General features: G+C 38.4%; 1 protein-coding gene across 5 annotated transcripts in view; it reads right to left on the bottom strand.

The window, feature by feature from the left end:
- Positions 1 to 16,448, bottom strand: part of setd5 (SET domain containing 5) — an 81,994-nt gene extending 65,546 nt beyond the window's left edge. For 2 of the 5 annotated variants that reach the window (XM_028447729.1, XM_028447727.1), the window contains exon 1: positions 15,989 to 16,437. The gene's annotated coding sequence lies outside the window, so the exon portion shown is untranslated. Of the gene's footprint in view, positions 1 to 15,988 lie in introns of all 5 variants that reach the window. The other 3 variants (XM_028447728.1, XM_028447731.1, XM_028447726.1) reach the window with 2 other exon arrangements.
- Positions 16,449 to 16,722: the final 274 nt, after the last annotated feature.

Here is a 16,722-nt window from a genome sequence, read left to right as displayed (position 1 = left end):
CCTCAAAACACCAGTGACATCACCCAGATATATGTTGAATACCACGATAGTATCAGTATTCACTATGCAGTGTTTATTTTCTCATTGGCTAATATTAGGCTGTATGCTCCAAGTACAGGCTGAGGAATGAAGAGATAAAGGATGTCAAAGTACAAAGCACCTAGAAAATGCATACAAATGTAGTTTTCACATTGTATTTTGTCCTTATTATGTTGGAGAAAAAGCATTATCGTCAAATTTTTTTTTCAAAGACAGTGGATATGTTATCCTAAGTTTATTATTTTTATTAGTTAAACATAAATTGATGTGCAAAGGAAACTGAATGATTATTTTTAAATCAACCATATAAATTCTAACTAAGGCTGAACGATTAATCGAATTTGCGATATTCTCGCGATATCATAAAACGTGATTATCTAATCGCAAAGGCTGCAATTTTTTATTTTTTTTTTGGACCGACAAATACATCCTTATCAGTCCTGTTACCGGTATTTTTAAGGTGACGTTAATCCTCAATGCCTCAGTCAAGCATTGATACTACCGTGCTGCCCGTCAGTCCACCTTAAGAACCCACATGTGGAGCTGACTGATGGGAGGGACATCCCATCAGTCCCCGCACATCGGCCACTACCGTGCCTCAGCTGCTGGCAACGTTAAAGTTGTAGTAGTGACTTGCAATCAAATATTATCTTGCAGCTAAAACGTTGAGTTAATATGGCAAAATGGATAAATCAACATAGTTAGCCTTGTTGTCACGAGCCAGTGCAGCAGCCATCAGAGGTACAGCTCACTAATTCACCTTTTGCACATTTTTTCAGTTATGTTTGATATGCTTCATTTGAATATTTGTTTTGTTTAGATAGTCGGTTTAAAGTTTTGTTAATATAAAAAAGTTATTTATACGGTATTTTTTACTGTTTTATTTTTACATTTATAGTGTTTTATTTAGAACTATTTTGTATTTTTCAATTATTTTGTGCCATATTGTTAAAAATGTTCAAAAATAAACAGATTGATGTTCAGTATTATCATTATTATTTGATTTTTGTTATTTTGTGTTTTTCCATTGATTTAAATAAAGTAATAGTGTTACATCCCTAATGCTGAAGAGGAAAAGACACAGATTTGTTTGCTTTATTGTTGTAATCTGTGCTTTAAAGTTTAAATAAATCTGAAATTGTTTATTGTGGAACATACTGATTTATTGCTTGTGTTCATTGAAAAATACATGACAAGAGGTCCTTGAAAAAAATAATTACATATTAAATCGCAATCGCAATATTGAGGTGGAAAAAAATCGCAAATAGATTATTTTCCAAAATCGTTCAGCCCTAATTCTAACTTAATTTATTTGTTTTGTATTGCTTACATGCTTTTGTTCATGTACTCTTATCATGTATGGAATCACAGGAGTGCCAAAATTAAAAAGAAATAAAAGTGGAAATATAAAGAGAATCAATAATAAAACAATATACAAATCTAGTTATTCTTTTTCCATTTTATCTTTGCTTTTTCCAAATGTGGTCATATTCTTTTTCCATTTTGCCTTTGCTTTTTCCATTTTGCTTTTACTTAATAGGGGGCCAAGGCTGCGTGGCCTAGGGACCGCGTATGTAAGCATAGGAGGTTCCTAGGTCCAGCGATGCTAGGAACCATATTGTATTTGTTAGGATTATTATTATTATTATAGTTACCTTTTGTTTTTGCATTGGTAAAAGTGGTGCTGCAGGCTTCTTTGGAGGGTGGGTCCAAAACCCCCAGTTTACCTTGGATGCAAAAATTCACATATGTCCGCCAGCAGATGGTGCTATACTAAGCTTGACTTGTTTTGACCTGTAACTCCCACACGGTATGTCGCACATTCAAAAACTTCATATCCACAGATTCCCTGAATAACACTGAATCACCTGGGCTAGGCCACGCCCATTTCTGCCTCAACATTTATCAGAGCAAAATCGCAAAACCTACTTTTTCAAACTGCTCCATGGGGTTTTGTCCAATCAGTGTGAAACTTGGCACGTAGAGTCTTCAGTTGGACCTGGTCTAAATTTCAGCCAATAATTTTGTTCGAGCAAAATTATTAACGAGTAAAGTTTTCAAGCCAGCTATATAAAACCGAACTGGTGCATATCTCGGTCAAAATAAATGCCAAAACCACCAAATCTGAGATCCTTGGTTGGCATGTGACTGTGGGGGTATGTGCCAAATTTGAATAATGTAGGCATCTAGGGGGCGCTGAAAATATGGGATATTTATATCTCTTAAATGGCAAGAACGATTTTTAACAAATTTGGTGGGTATGATCTTGGGTTGCTTTTGAGGCCATAGCTGGTTAATCGTGATTGGTCAAACTGGGCGTGACTTATTACAACATAACCTATAAATAAACAAACCTTTATTTTAGCTGAAGCTAATATGTTGAGGCCTGTGAAATTTGCAGGGTATATATAGCAGAGCACACAAATCACCCATACCAAAATGTGCACCACGAGGTGACGCTTTAATGGGTGAAAATGCATTTTGGCCTGTAACTTTCACATTTTAAATCACATCTTCATCAACTTCTTCTTGCTAATCTCGACGAGGACAGTCACACCCTCTGTTTCTCCCTCCCTTTCGTTCTTAACTCTCCCTTCTGCTGCTTTGTCTGGTCCTGTGAGCCTAAAAGAGCGTCTCTCTGCAACTCATCCAAAACCAGAATAATGAAATTAATTAGTTGGTCTCTCAGTGCTATCGACCAGATTTTTTCAACAAAAAGAACCGGGGGTGGTGAACCCGCATGTCCAAGCGGGACGTTTGCGGCTGGATACGCACTTGACCCTTGGAATAAGTGGCGAGTTGTGTGTCTGTCCATCCTTTCCGTGGAAGACGTGGAGGACATCTACATGATTGGAATAATGATAGTAGACATGCTGCTGATCAAAGCTGGTGGCTTTCTAATCTCTCGAAAAGTCCGTACTACGCTGGCGACTGTTTTGGAAAAGCTGTCAGTGATTTCTGAAGGATGGAGATTACAGCAGAGAGACCCAGGACAGAAGGCTATTGAAATTTGACATAGCCTGTATCAAAAACACATTGCTTATCTCCCTTTCGGCTCCCCAGCCAGCAAGGCTAAAGCCAAGGTTATCTCATCTCTTATCACCGGGAAGCTTCTGCAGACGGCGACTCTTACCCCCACTCCTTCCCTACATTCCCACCTGGAACTGTGACGCTGAACTGTTGCCACAGGTCATCTGGCTGTTGTCAGTAGCGCAGCTACAGGTCTTCAATTTCAAATGCCCTCGTCGGCCATCTTCCCGCCCCCCCTCCCATCCGCGCTGCATGGAGGCGTGGTAGCAGCGCCCATTGGCAGCACGCCCATGTCCCCAAATGGCTGGAATCCTGTTGTTCTACCCACCCGACCCCCTCCCCCAGCGAGCCTCCCACCCAACTCTTCCCACGTGCCTTGTCTCGAGTTGTTTGACTGTGTCATGCTTACATTTATGTTTGCGGAGGCGGTTTCTTTCCTGGTTCCACACTGCTTTCTCTGTTAGGGAAATCAGTCTCAAACAGGCAGTTTTTTTCCACTCACCCCTCCTCTCCTTCTGTTGTTGATTCCTTTTTCACCTAAATATGTGGACACCGCAAATGGCTGCTCCAGTGTGTTGATGCGTCTTCTTTCACTGCAACTACCAAGTCAAATTCCTCGTATTGTTCTAAACTGTACCTGGGCAATAAAGCTGGTTTTGATTCTGATTCTGATTCATATCCACCTGTTCACAGCAAATGGCACGTTGGCCTGTGTCCTGACGGTCGCTACAAGCCCGTCATCCTTCGTGATGTACTTCCATGGACTCCGCAAAACCTGGGGCCCGAGGCTTGGCCATATTTAATAACTGCTTGCAGTTCTAGTTCCATTTTGTCGTTGCTTTTTCTGTTTTGTCTTTGTCTTTTCCATTTGCGTTTTGACATTGCTTTTACTTGATGGCTCAAGCTGTCAAGTAAAAGCAGTGTATTGCTGTGGGCGGGTCTTTATGTCCAGGGTGACTAGTCAATACCCGATCACACAATTATTGCTTGCAGTGGCTAGGTATATACCTTTTTCACACTTCCACATTTTACACCAGAAGTGGTGTGTAACAACTTCCTGTGGCTATAGCTTTAAACAGTGACAAAAATGCTGATTCTCAGCATGGTTGCTCTTGTTATGTTCCTGGTTGCTCTTGTGGGGCAAGAAAACAGCCGTACCCGTTTAACCACACTTTTCCGATGGACCGAGACCAAAGGAGGCGGTGGATCAAAGCAGTTACGAGGGATTACGGTCCGGAACCTGTATTCTACACTACACGGGCAGTTCACTCAGGAGGATTTTGTCGGCGGATCCTGTCACCATCAGACGCCTTAAAAGCGGAGCTGTTCCATCTCTCTTCCCATGGAATATTTTTATCACACCACCGTAGAGCGAGTCTGCCTTCGAGATTGCTCAGAAACGACAGCTTGTCCTCTCACAGCAAGCTAGCCATGCTAAAGCTATGGAGCTGCTACGGCACATCCACCCACAGGTTTGACAAACACATCAGATTGTTAAAATATAATTTAAAGGTCTATAACATGCCTCTCTTTAAAAATTCTGAATATTTTAGCAGACTAAATTAGGTTTCTTTATTACAATGTTTATACTTCATATGTTGTAAATAGCAGTTACAGTAGTTCACGAAGCTGGTACTTTTATTATCCTGATAGCTGTGGATATATTCTTCATGGAAGACCTTATACCCCTTGTCAAGTTTATTTGTTCGGGTATTCGCTGCTGCGATTGTGTGTGTCTGGCTACGGTTTCAGTTTGGACCGTGGAGCGGAAGGGAGATAGAAACTAATCACCAGTAAAAAGCCCAATAAAACTCTGAAAAACAATCATCAGGAATAAATATTTGCTCCCTGGTAAAGATAGTAGTTCTAACAACAGGTAAAATGATAAAGTGGTGATATTACAGCCTGTGAATGCAGTACAGGGACACATTTACTCCGCCTCTGGATCCTAGTGCCAGCGTCTGGTGAAGCCTGTTTCGTTTACCGAGGTTCGTGTGTGTCCATGTGAAAGTCTGCATGTTCATGCCTCTGTCCATCCACTCTTTTCAATCTATCCATGTCTTTTAAGGCTCTTATTAACGCTGCTCATACGCAGCGCTGTACATGCGCAGCGCATACACGATTCCACACCAAAGAGGAGGACCTCATCAGAATCAGGCCAGATGTTCAGCTGTGGTTCCCCCAGGGCAGGGATTTGCAACCAGCGGCTTTGGAGCCTAATGTGGCTCTTTGATTCTTATGCAATGGCTCCCTAATGCTTTAAAAATAAAAACTATTGAAATAGTTATTTCTTTTTACAGAGGCTATTAATGAATAATGACAAATAAAATCAAGATATAGCATTTTGTTAACCTAAAAATAAATCACGTTGTGCAATGACTCGGCCACCTTCCTATTTCACCACCTGCAACATCTACAGACCATCAACTTTCCTTGCACCTGTGGCTAACTTTAAGCTTTAAATTCCTGGTAAGATAACTAGGGATGTAACGATTAATCGTAAGGCAGTTAAAAATCGATTCATAGGTATCACGGTTGATATCGATTTTCTGACAATTGAATCGCAGTACTTTTTTTAACCAGCAGAGGGAGCTATCCACAAGTGTTGGCGGCGGGCGGAGTCTGCTAATACTTTCTTTCTGGCCGCCTTCTACTCTTAAATATGTTAATAAATGATTAATTACCCCTTTAGCACCGAAAGAATATCTGTAATATTACTTGAATATCTGTAAAAGTCACGTTTTTCTATTAGCTCTGTCTGCTAGCATAGCTTCTCTTCTTCACTGCAAGATATCTGCATGCCAACCGACCACTGTGTTACCAGCGCCCTCTGCTGGTCCAAACAAATATGACGTAAATCAGTGTAATCACGTTTTTTTTTTTTTTTAAAGTCCAATTGTTAAGGCACAAAATACATTTTCAGTTGCACTTTTAAAAGAAAAAGAACTATTATGCAGTTTTGCATTGTTTATTATAGAACCAGAATTTAAATTAAAAGGCTTCATTTTCATTTCTATTATTCCTTTATTTATTTTTAGTTAAATTACATTGTTTTGAATAGTTTATCAAGGAATTCTTTTGACAATGAAATATAAAAGGAAAATAATACAGTATTTTCTAGTTTTTTTCCCAAAAAAAAAATTTGTCTACAGTCCCATTTTGTAAAATAAATCGTGAGAGAATCGTATCGTGAACCCAGTATCGTGAATCGAATCGGGAGTTGAGTGAATCGTTACATCCCTAGCGGGAACTTTAGGCTCCATATTTTGGAGTGAATGATGAGTTGCGTAGTTTTTTGGCAGTTTGGGTGGTTTAGACAATGTTTGAAGCAGCCAGGACATGAGGGGGGCGAGCACCGAGTGGTGCATCTAATGAGCAGTCCCTGGAAACAATTCCCCATAAAAAAACGTCATTTCATCCACATTCTGTCAATTTCTGCATTCAACAGTGGACTGCATTTTAATTGGTCAATTTCGTGATTTCGTCTATGATTCCAGCAATGTAGATTTTATAGGGCCCTAGACAACATGTGTGAGTGAGTTCTTTCATGTGGCTTGTTTAGGGGAAGGTCTGGATTAGGACACCCTCAGAAATCAATCCAACTGTGCTTTTCATGCTGTTCTGAGAAGTAGTGAAAGCAGCGACTCCTAAAACAAGTAATTTAATACGGAATAAGCTATAAAATATAAAAAAAATATATCGTTACTGGCGATATTGTAATTTTCAACATCATCAAAATAGTGAACTTGATATATCTTGAATTAGGGCTGGGTGATAAGGCCTTTTTTTTAATATCTTGATATTTTCAAGCTATATCACAATGTACGATATATCTCTCGATATTTTGCCCTTGCCTTGAGACGATGCTTTGAGACATACAATCAAACCAGAATGGCAATACTCAATATATATTGATGTTTTCCTGTGATGTAATTGGGGTATCTACCAACTAGTATAGCATAGCATACCTGTTAGTTTTTTTTTTTTCAGAGTCAAACCCCATAGTAAATCTTATAAACCATTAATTTAATTAAGCAATAAAACATTATTTTTTACAATATTTCAGGTAAGTCAGTGAAAGCCACATGCCAAATGTCACACAGGGACCTTTATTAACCTACATGTAGAGAACAATAACATCATCTATAAAAACAAATTATGTGCATTTGTGCACATTTTAAAAACAGCTTCAGCTGACCAAAGTGCTGTGCAGTTTTTTTTATTATTACAATTACCTATAAATAATTTATTATTACTGACAATGGTGAATTTATCGGATACTATTAGCCAAAGTATTATAACATAACAGTTACCACTACTAACACACGCACAGGCATGCACGCACACTAGGGATGTAACGATTAATTGATTCATCGGTATCACGGTTGATATCGATTTTCTGAAAATTGAATCACGGTACTTTTTTTAACCAGCAGAGGGCGCTATCCACAAGTGTAGGCGGCGGGCAGAGTCTGCTAATACTTTCTTTCTGGCTGGCTTCTACTCTTAAATATGTTAATAAATGATTCCTTACCCCTTTAGCACTGAAAGAATATCTGTAATTTCACTTGAATATCTGTAAAACTCACATTTTTCTATTAACTCTGTCTGCTAGCATAGCTTCTCTTCTTCACTGCAAGATATCTGCATGCCAACCGACCACTGGGTTACCAGCGCCCTCTGCTGGTCCAAACAAATAGGACGTATATCAGTGCAATGACTGTTTTTTTTTTTTTAAAAGTCCAATTGTTAAGGCACAAAATACATTTTCAGTTGTACTTTTAAAAGGAAAAAGAACTATTATGCAGTTTTGCATTGTTTATTATAGAACCAGAATTTAAATTAATAGGCTTCTTCATTTGTATTATTCCTTTATTTATTTCATTCAAGATTTATTTTTGGTGAAATTGCATTGTTTTGAATAGCTTATCAAGCAATTCTTTTGACAATGAAAAATAAGGAAATAAGTACCGTGTTTTCTAGTTTTTTTCCCAAAAAAAATAAAGGAATATTTTTCAGTCATCATTTGTCTACAGTCCCATTTTGTAAAATAAATCGTGAGAGAATCGTATCGTGAACCCAGTATCGTGAATCGAATGGTATCGGGAGTTGAGTGAATCGTTACATCCCTAACGCACACACACGTACACTGTAATGATCGCCTGAGGACTGTCCCTTTAAGGTATGGTAACGTAAGGTCAGAGTTGAGTCAGACCTCTGAAACAACATAGAAGCAGTGTTTGAGCTTTCCCTGCATACAATAAATGTACATTGTGGGGCGACCGTGGCTCAGGTGGTAGTGGGTCGTCTTCTGATCGAGAGGTTGGGGGTTCGATCCCAGTACCTGACTATGTGTCGAAGTGTCCTTGGGCAAGACACTGAACCCTAAGTTGCTCCCAGTGGTCGACTAGCGCCTAGCATGGCAGTCCTGTCCCACTGGTGTGTGAATGTGAGAGTGATTGGGTGAATGAGCTGTTATGTAAAGCGCTTTGAGACTCCTTCAGTGTGGTGATAAAGCGCTATATAAAATCAAGTCCATTTACCATTTTACCATTTACATTGTGATGGTAACGAGTTGTTTTGAGTCCTGTGTTAAGATAGAGGAGAAAAACGCATACTGGCGGCTCTACTGAAAAAACTTTTAGTGTTACATAAATTATATCGATATTACGATATAGTCCTATGCTACATGTCTTAAATAAATATATAGATATTTTTTAAAAACTCGATATATCGCCCAGCCTTATCTTGAATCTCGATATATTTCCTGGACCTAGTGTGAAACCTCCATCAACGGAGTACAGCGATATTTCCCAGTTCCGTGGCATCAGAAAACCTGCTGTTATTAGTCCATGTTCAAGGGAACACAGATGTGGGGTGCACACACGCTTCTGTGTCGACTATTCCCCTGAAGCACACACGCATAGGTTTTCACCTACAGTGGGGCAAAAAAGGATTTAGTCAGCCACCAATGGTGCAAGTTCTCCCACTTAAAAAGATGAGAGGCCTGTAACTTTCATCATAAGTATACCTCAACTGTGAACTAAAATGAAAAAAAAAAAATCCACAAAATCACATTGTAGGATTTTTGATGAATTAATTAGTAAATCCCTCAGTAAAATAATTATTTGGGCACCTACAAACAAGCAAGATGTATGACTCTCACAGACCTGTGAGAAACTGGAAAAGTTAGTCGCACAGGCACAGAATTTGGTCGCAGCCTTTCTTTTTGGCGGGGGGGGGGGGGTACAGCATAGCCATGCATGCTGATGAATAGTCGAGATATGATATTTGAAAAATGTTTTAATGTTTGTGTCAATATTAAGTATTTCTGCAACAAGCAGTGGCTGATGCATTTGATTTGTTTTGTCCACATGGCTGTTTTGGGTCAGTGTAAAGTCATGGTTAGGGTCTATGGATATTATTGTGCGAATCACACCACAGAATATTTTGTTATGTGTTTTTGAAGATAAATGTACACACTTTTTGAATATGATTATCCTGCTAGGTAAAATGTCTATCATTAAAGCTAAAACTAGGGGTGTCCCAATCCAATATTGATATCGGTCCAATATCAGCCAGAAAATGAATATCGGATTTTATCGGACTGCATCTAAAATCTCCAATATATATTACATTATTTCAAATGTATAATACTGTAGATATTATGTTGAAGGTTAAAATGCATGTAACCAAATGGTTAATCATAAATGGGTCAGTTTTTCTCATACCTACAGTTGCTGACTACTGTTTGAGTAACATCACTTGATCAAGCCTTTTCTAACATTCCACACTGACTTAGAATGCACTCATTAATCCATCTAACTGAGCTTTACATGTTGTTCTGAGAATTAAAAGCAAAGTATTTTTATACAAAATAAGATATGTGATATTGTAGTTTTCTATATCGCCAAAATAGAAAACTCGATACATCTTGAATCTCGACATATTGCCCAGCTCTAATTCCTACATTATAATACAGCCTAAATTAAAACATAAATAGGTATTTGAAGCACATTTGTTTATTTAATACATTTACAGTTCATATACAAGTCAACACATTGCATATTTAGTGTTAATTTCACGCTGCTTGTCTTTTAAGTTAGTTAACATTTTATTTTCCTTACATATTTTCTCATGCTCACTTATGTAGGGCCCTATAAAATCCAACTTAATGGAATCGCAGAGGGAATCACGGAATCAACCAATAAAAGCGTTTAAATGCGTAAATGGGCAAAATCGGCATGAAACGCTGTCACCGTGGGGCAAAAAACATTTTTTAAGAAGAAATGTTTCCGAGGACCGCTTATTAGGTTCACCGCCCTCCCTCCTCCTGTCCTGGCTGCATTAAACTCATCCTTAATCACCACAAACACCCTCTAAAACAACGCAAATCATCACTGACTGCTAACTACAGAACCTCTAGTGCCAGTTTAACTTTGCTGTGCCTGTAAAGCGCCGTCCGTGTTTCGTGTAGCGCAGCAGTGCTCCGTGAGAACGTGATCAGCTTTAACCATCTTCACCTGCTCAGTGTTTCAACTGTTATGCCTGGCTAACTAAGAATAACTCAGTCCGTGTTGTCCTTTAGTTCTTTTTATTCCAGCTTTTTGTCCGTGCCTCCTAAGTACACTTTCCCAGTCAGCAAGCTACCTCAAGTGCAACCATTTCAGTGGGAACTTCCAGTCTACAAAATAAAAGTCAGTTGGAGCAATGTTATTAGAATGTTACATTCTAACATCTCATCAGAGCTACAGTAAAATGCATGTTGAAATAATGAATTAATAAAAAATTTACTAATGAAACACAATAATGTAAACAATATAGGTTTATACTTAATTGATTCTTTTTTCTTAATTAAGCAAAGAAAAATTTTATATTTTTTTCTATTGAGAGAGTGCATGGCTTATTAGCCAGAACATTGTTTTGTTTTCTTTTGTTTTTTTAACTTCAGTGTATTGCGTGGTGTTACTTTTGTCCTGACTATGGGGGACAAAATAACAAAGTGCAACATTTAGTCAACGTCAAATTCCACATTACACAGAAGATAGGATCATTTAAATTAGGTTAATATAAACTAAGTTGATCAAAACTTAATTAATAAACTGGATCAGATTCAGTAAACCATTGATCCCTGAAAGGAAATCAGGTGACATTAATGCTGTTCTAATACATCTTTATATGACATAAATATTAAAAAGGAGCAGTCAGAATAGTCCATGACACTACAACTTATATCTACCTTTTAATTGTGTGTACTTATTTTTGACATACATTTTTGTTTAATTATGAGTTTTTGTATTTATTATTATTTATTTTGTTTCCTCACAGGAGTTAAAAACTAAAAAAATAAAGTGGAAAAAACTGAATTTGGAAAAAATTTAAATGGATTTTATAGGGCCCTACATTTGGAACTATTTTGGCTTTAAACAAGGCAGAGACAGTAAAGCAATAGGAGATCCACTGTGCAGATGCTGCCACCAAGCTATAGGAGCCAAAGAAGGGAACACTTTTTTGTTAGTTTTTTTCCGCACGGACTCAGAGCGATCTTTTTTCTTTTATTGTTTTTTTTTTTTTTCAGAGATATTTACAATGTACAAGCAATATTTACAAATTATACACATACAAAGGAGGGATCACATTCAATCTCAAAACACCAGTGACGTCACCCAGGAAATACATTCAAATATAGTTTTTACAGAGAATCAACTGCTGTTTATTGTACTTTATCCTCTATGGTTTATTATGCTGGAGAAGAAGCATTATTGTCAAATTGTTTTTTCAAAAAAAGACAGTGGATTTGTTATCCTAAGTTGATTATTTATATTAGTTAAACATAAATTGATGTGCAAAGGAAACTGAATTTTTTTATTTTAACCATATAAATTCTAACTACATTTATTAGTTTTTAATTGCTTATATGCTTTTGTTCATATACTCTTATCATGCACCAAACAACACTATAAGTAATTAATAAATATTTCTAACTTGTACAAATACATTGCAGTTCATAAAAATATTTTTTTAAAAAGGCTTCAGTATATTACCTAGAACTGTGATACTTGTCTGGTATAGTATAGGGGTTAATCATTTTGGTCATGGAGACAATTCTAGCGCTGAAACAGTTCGGATAAAATAAAGATCAGCCGGTTAATGATAGAAAAAAAAAAGGAAATAGCAAAAAGTTTCCAAATAACCACGTTATGTTTGTTCAGAAGCGATCGTGTCCGTATTCTGACTCAGAGTCCAATCAACGTGATCACTGCTGAGGCAATATGCACGGGGAGTGAAGGGATGTGTGGATCGGATTGGTTTCAGTAAAAACTGACCATAAAAAGCTGTAAATGGACTGATATGCAGACATAGAGCAGTGAAGAGGCAGTAACTCAGTCCGTAGAGACATGGGTTGGAAACCGGAGGGTGGCCGGTTTAAGTCCCAATGCGGACCAAAATACAGAAGTTGTTCTGGTAGCTGGAGAGGTGCCAGGGCACATCTCGAGCACTGTCGAGGTGCCCTTGAGCAAGGCATCAAACCCCAGCACTGCTCTGGTGCGCTCCCTTCATTGTGGAAGCAGCCCCACTCTGACATCTCTCCATTGATGCATGTTCACTAGGGATGTAATGATTAATCGTACGGCAGTTAAAAATCGATTCATAGGTATCACGACTCACATCGATACTGTGAAAATTGAATCGCAGTACTTTTTTTATCCAGAAGTGTTGGCGTCGGGCGGAATCTGCTAATACTTTCTTTCTGGCCTCCTCATACTTTTAAACATGTTCTTAAATGATTCCTTACCCCTTTAGCACCGAAAAATATCTGTAATATTACATGAATATCTGTAAAAGTCACATTTTTCTATTAGCTCTGTCTGCTAGCATAGCATCTCCTTCACTGCAAGATACCTGCATGCCAACTGACAACTGGGTTACCAGCGCCCTCTGCTGGTCCAAACAAATATCTGACCTAAATACAATGCAATGACTTTTTTTTTTTTTAAGTCCAATTGTTAAGGGCCAAATACATTTTCAGTTGCACTTTTAAGAAGAACTATTATGCAGTTCTGCATTGTTTACTATAGAACCAGAATTTAAATTAATAGGCTTCTTCATTTGTATTATTCCTTTATTTATTTCATTCAAGATTTATTTTTAGTTAAATTGCAATGTTTTGAATAGTTTATCAAGGGATACTTTTGACAATGAAAATCAAAAGGAAAACAGTATAGTTTTTTTTTATAGTTTTGAACTCAAAAAAAATAAAGGAATATTTTTCAGTCATCATTTTTCTACAGTCCCATTTTGCAAAATAAATCATGAGAGAATCATATCGTGAACCCAGTATCGTGAATCGAATTGTATCGGGAGTTGAGCGAATCGTTACATCCCTAATGTTCACAGGTCCTGTTTGTGCATGTGTGTGATTCGGGCCTGTGTCCGTGAGAAGCATGTCCCTAAAATATGTAACAATTTCCCTTCAGGGATTAATAAAGTAATTAAAATTAAAATTAAATTAATGTAGAGATGTAAACTGATCAAAATACACGGAAACCTCCGTGAACCGGAGTACAGCAGCCAGCCTACCTGCCCGTTCTGATTGGTTGGATGGGCACCCTCATCAGCCAATAGGGTGCGGCCTATGTAACGGAGTAGCCTTTACGTGGATTTATCTTGAAAAATTGCTAAATTATTGGAATGAGGCCAATACAGCTGTGCATTCAATTGCCCGGAAAATACGGTACCCCCTGCAGTGCCATCGTGTACCCCTAGGGATACACGTACCCCCATTTGAGAAACACTGCTCTATAGTATTTCACTCGCATCTGTCGGTCGGAGCGGAGCACTGGGCCTGGGTCCGCTGGCTATGAAAGGAAAGTCAGCGTGTGCCATTAACGCAACTCAGTCAGTGCAGCCGCGGGGTGAAAGGAGAGTCTGACTAAAGAGCGGACAGCGAAGCATTGGCGCTCACGCATATTTTCTCTTTATAACATTTCAGGGGGGTTGGTGGACACAAGTGCGTGTGCACGCCCCACATCCGCTATGCACCTGTGAAGAGGGAAATTTACTCCTCCACTCCCACACAGTCAAAATCAAAACATGGTACTGTTTGATTTTACGTAAATCGGTACCAGGCAGTAAAAAAAAAAGTACCAACTTTGGTACCGATCCCTCCTCACATGATTGGAGATCGGCCAAAAAAAATTCTGATCGTGTAACTCCTAGTATCCATACTATGCAACTACCTACTATTACAAAAAATAATAATAATAAATCCCTCTGTTTTTCTTGTGTCCAAGCCTGCAGCGATCAATGGTTGTTGAAGCCATTTGTGTTGAGAAAAAGGCAAGCTCTTCCACAAAACCTCAGGGAAATCAAATCAATTGGGGGTAGCAGTGTTCAATTCTGCATCTCCCATGGTAAACTTATTTTATTTCCATTTGTTGCTTAACACACAATGAAATAACAGCAAAATTATTGGAACAAACGTGTCAAAGAGATCATTTGACACCATAATTTGACATGTTATATTATAGGTCCCATTTGGAAGAGGTGTCTTCTTCAATCACAAACACAAGCGTGCAGAAAACAATAATTACTTTGAAACTCTGATATATATTTTAAATGCTCTGTATTGACATAACACTGCTGCTCACAGTTGGCCATATTTCGAAATAAAATGGAGGCTAAAAAAGGAAACAAGTGCCCCCACAAAAACCAGCCCTTTCTCTAAACCGCCACCAAGACTGGGGTTTGGTAGGTGGGGGAGGTGAATAACAGCAAGTCACAAGCCAGCAGCTCTGCTTCATTGGCAGCTAAGCAAATACATTTACATGGAAGCGTTGTCAGTGCAATATATATAGACGTGGGAAGTTACCTTTAGCTTCAGGGAGTATTTGTTTATTCACAAACCCATTAAGACATTTATGAAATTGTAAGTGTACACAAGCAACACAATTCGCAGAGTACGAATTCAACATTAAATTGCTTGCAGAATCAACAGAAAATATTTACAGGTTAGCTTAATGCTAGCATAGTAATGGTTGCCTTTGGCCTACATGCTAATGTAACCAACTTTGCAGCTGAGGGCTTAGCCAACACTCAACAGAATTCAACCCAGATATGTAAATTTCGTTTAAATGTACCTATTTCTGGCTTCACAAAAACATTAAAGCGGCTGCCGTAAATACGCCTGTATTCACTGGATACGAACACTGTATGTTAGTAGTTTACCCTCTGTGTTGTTAATGTGAACTTCTAAACCAAGCAAACTACATTGCACTATTAAATTCTAACGTGTAGGAAGCACACATGGATATGATCCCAGTCGTGCCTCGCTAACGTTAGGTCTATATAACTACTGCCAATAAAGATGTATAATGATTCAACCCATATGATCATATTTAGGGCTGAAATTGCAAATTATTAAGCGATATCCCAATTTAATGATGAAAAAAATAAAATTGTAATGTGTAAGATATTTACACAAGACACTAAAAAAACGTGAAAAACCTAATCCAAATCAATCTCCAGGAATCTCGCTGAACATTTAGTGCTGTTCTATAAATTAGCACTCATTTCGGTAATTCATTTTCGCGATTGTTGTAAATTATTCCTTTACCAAACAACAAAAAGCTAGTGACCAAAGAACACTGACCGAAAAGGTACGGTGGACCAGCCTAGACATTACCCAAAGCGTCCTGTAAAGCAAAATATCCTCAACGACGGCTGTTAATGTGGCATGAAAGCCAATAAAGTCAAATGTAGGGAAATACCGTACATTCAATTAAACTTTGTAAACATCAGGGTCTTAACTACGCATTAGCTTCCTAGTTGCGGGTAACGCTTAAAACATGGTTGGTAACACATCTAATCACAACAGAAAAATCCAAAACATTATGCTACACCATCGTACTCTACTCACCTAAAGGGGCATTCCAAAGTTGTACAGGCAAAGTTGATTTTTGTAGGAAAAAGGTCCCTGGGATATCCCAACATTAAGTCCAATCAGACCTATAGGCCTGAATTTGGCCCTCGGAGTCTCCTATATCCTCTGCCTTTAAAAGTAGCTCCTCTTCGGGGTTCGGGGGAAAAAAAAAACTTCTGTGTCACCTCCGTCTTAGCTGGAAGCGGAATAGCTTGCTTGTCTTCGAATGCACTATATTAATAAAATAACAACGTTAAATCAATGGTCGATACATAATCTTATTCTGTTATGTTGTATAATTACGAATCCAGTTTATAATGGAGTATACGCTGCTGAATGTGATACCGGGATCTGATTCTTAGTCGGGTCTACAGAAGCGCCCATCCCCCCACCCTGGCCGGCTTCGACCGTGGGTCTCAACGATAATGGCACACAACCTAGCCACGGGGTTTCCCTAGTGACAACGCAGGGACTGTGGAGGAGGGATCATCGCTATTTTATTCCGGCAACAATTCGACTGCGACATGTCAATCATATTACGTACAAAAATTCGCGTCTGTCATTGGATATTTGTGAGACTGACTCTTCGTTTCAGTTAAGGTCGTTCCACAGGGCGGGCCTTCTGTGTGTTGAGAAAGAGATTTAGGATTCACAGTATTGAGAGCTAGTTGTGTTCTGTGGAGACTGCAAGGCTGGAAACGAGAAACCATTTTTCACAAGTGGATCTTTAC

The sequence above is a fragment of the Gouania willdenowi genome, chromosome 5 (genome assembly GCF_900634775.1).
Source record: "Gouania willdenowi chromosome 5, fGouWil2.1, whole genome shotgun sequence".
In the NCBI taxonomy this organism is placed as follows: domain Eukaryota; kingdom Metazoa; phylum Chordata; class Actinopteri; order Blenniiformes; family Gobiesocidae; genus Gouania; species Gouania willdenowi.
The sequence above is the reverse complement of the archived record's forward strand: the minus strand, read 5'-3'. Positions and strand labels throughout refer to the sequence as shown.